The sequence below is a fragment of the Pteropus vampyrus genome, unplaced genomic scaffold (genome assembly GCF_000151845.1).
Source record: "Pteropus vampyrus isolate Shadow unplaced genomic scaffold, Pvam_2.0 Scaffold13, whole genome shotgun sequence".
In the NCBI taxonomy this organism is placed as follows: domain Eukaryota; kingdom Metazoa; phylum Chordata; class Mammalia; order Chiroptera; family Pteropodidae; genus Pteropus; species Pteropus vampyrus.
The window spans coordinates 3,746,007-3,749,333 of NW_011888794.1; positions in this window are offsets into that span (position 1 = coordinate 3,746,007).

The following is a 3,327-nucleotide window of genomic DNA, read 5'->3' on the forward strand; positions in this document are numbered from 1 at the left end:
TGAAAAAGTATAATGGGTGAAGCAAAAACTCATACCGTTGCAAGGATAAATAGACAAATCTAGTATTATGGCTGAAGACTGCAATAGCCACTTTTTAGACTTTTGTAGATCAAGCAGATAGAAAATCAGTGAAGACAGTGGACCTGTAGAGCATTATTGATAAATATGATCTAATTGACACTTAGAGAATACTCCATGCGACACCATAAGAATACACATAATTCTCACGATCATATGGAACAAGGAAAGAATGAGTTGTGTGGCTTCAGGGCAAAGGCTGTAGTGACAGCTGCCATAGTCCCTTTGTCTAGCCCTTCCCCTGTGCAGCCTGCAGGTGAAAGCCATCTTGTCTGTGTTGAGCCCTCCCCCAACATGGCCAAAACTGAATCTGCATTGGCCTGGTGAGATCTGCTTGCTCCATCCCGTGACTCCCTGAGACCTCACACCACCCAACTTGCAAATTGCTCCCCCCCACCACCGTGGCAATTTCTCATGGTAATGAGCAACAAGCCCTATCTGGCCACACAGGACACCTACTACATAAGACCATCTGCCTAAGAGTGGGAAATATAGCAAATCTACCTAACACATAAAAACAAACTCAGAGAGGCAGCCAAAATGAGAAAATAAAAAATCATGTCCCAAATTAAAGAACAGGAGAAAACTCCGAAAAAAGAAATAAATGAAATGTAGGCAAGCAACATACCAGACACAGAGTTCAAAACTCTGGTTATAAGGAGAGCAATGAATTTAGGGGAAGAAAAGATGAGTTCAATGAGAATTTTAATAAAGAGAGAGTAAGCATAAAAAAAGACATAGAAAGAAGCCATAAAAAAAAAAAATCAGTCAGAAATGAAGAATACAGTAACTGAAATTAAGAATACACTAAAAGGAAATTGCAGTAGATTGGATGAAGCAGAAGATCGAATCAGAGATTTGAAAGACAAGGTAGTAGAAACCAGTCAATCAGAACAGCAAAAAGAAATAAAGAATAAAAAAAATAAGGATAATTTAAGGGATCTCAGGGACAACATCAAGCATAACAACATTCATACCAGAAAAGTCCCAGAAGGTGAAGAGAGAAAGCAAGGGATTAAGAACCCATTTCAGGAAATAATGACTGAAAACTTCCCTAACCTGGTGAAGGAAATAGATGTATAAGTCCAGGAAGCGCAGAGATTCCCAAACAAGGTGTACCCAAGTAGCCCCACACCAAGACACATCACAATTAAGATGGCAAAGATTAAAGACAAAGAGAGTCCTAAAGACAGGAGGAGAAAGGCAGCGAGGGAGCTCCCATTAGAATGACAGCCAATTTCTCAACAAAAATTTTGCAAGCCAGAAGGGATCAACACAAAATATTCAAAGTGATGAAAAGCAAAGACTTACAACAAAGACTACTCTACCTAACAAGTCTATCAATGAAAATTGAAAATGAGATAAAGAGCTTCCCAGACAAAAAAAAGGTAAAAGAATTCACCACCAATAAGCTAGTGTTATAAGAAATGCTGAACCTTTTTTAAGAAGAAGAGAAAGAAAAAAATAACATAAATTTGATTAATAAAATGGCAATAATTATGTAACTATCAATAATCACTTTAAATGAAAATGGAATAATGCTCCAATCAAAAGACATAGGGTAGCTGAATGGATAAGAAAACAAGACCCATATATATGCCATCTACGAGAGATGCACTTCAGACTGAAAGACACGCACATTGAAAGTAAAACAATGGAAAAAGATATTTCATGCAAATAGAAATGAAGAAAAACTGGGGTAGCAATACTTATATCAGACAAAATAGACTTTAAAACACAGGCTATAATAAGAGACATAGGACAGTGCATAATGACAGAGGGGGATCAATCCAAAAAAAAAGAATATAACCCTAATAAACATTTATGCACCCAACACAGGAGCATCTAATTATTTAAAGCAAATATTGACAGACATAAAGAGCGACTGACAGCAATGTAGTAACAGTACGGGGCTTTAGCACCCCATTGACACCAGACAGATAATCTCAACAAAAAAACAACAGCCTTAAATGATACATTAGATCAGATTTATTTAATTGTTATTCTTAGAGCCTTTCACCCTAAAGCAGCAGAATACACATTCTTCTCAAGTGCACATGAAACATTTTCCAATGTTAGGCCACAAAACAAGTTTCAGTAAATTTAAGAAGACTGAAATTATATCACGCGTCTTCTCCGACCATGATGATATAAAACTAGAAATCAATTACAAAAAAAAAACTGAAAAATACACAAATATATGGAGGCTAAATAGCATGCTACTAAACAATGAATGGGTTAACGATAACATCAAGGAAGAAATCAAAAGATACCTGGATAAATGAAAATGAAAGCATAACATCTCAAAATTTATGGAACACAGCGAAAACAGTCCTAACGGGGAAATTCATAGTAATACAGGGCTTAATCAAGACACACAAAAAAATCTCAAATGAAAAAATCTAACCTCATACCTAAAAGGAATTCGAAAAAGAAGAGCAAACAAATCCCAACATGAGTAGAAGGAAATAATAAAATCAGAGCTGAAATAAATGAAATAGAGTCTAAAAATACAGTACAAACAATTAATAAAACCAAGAGCTGGTTCTTGGAAAAGATAAACAAAAGTGATAAAACTTTAACCAAACTCATCAAGAAAAGAAGAGAGAGGACCCAAATAAATAAAATCAGACATGAAAAAGGAGAAGTAACAAAAGACTCCACAAAAATATAAAAGATTGTAAGGAAATACTATGAACAATTATATGCAACAAATTGGGCAATCAGGCAGAAATGTTCCTAGAAACATATAATCTCCCAAGACTGAGTTAAGAAGAAACAGAAAATCTGAACCAACCAACTATTACTAATGAAATCAAATCAGTAATCAAAACTTCACAAGGAAAAAAAGTTCTGTACTGGACAGGCGAATTTTACTAAACATTCAAGAAGAATTAACACTCCTTCTTCTCAAACTATTTCAAAAAATCCAAGAGGAAGAAAGGCTCCCAAGTTCATTTCATCCTTATCCTGATTCCAAAACCAGACAAAGGCATTATGAAAAAATAAAATTATAGGCTGATATTATTGATGAACACAGATTAAAAAAAATGCTAAATAAAACAAGAACAAACCAAATTTAGCACCACATTAAAAATAACATGCATCATGATCAAGTTGGATTTATTCCTGGGCTACAAGGTTGATTCAATATCCAAAAATCAATTAATGTGATATACCACATTAACAAATTGAAAGATAAAAATTATATGATCATATCAATTGATGCAGAAAAAGCACTTGACAAAA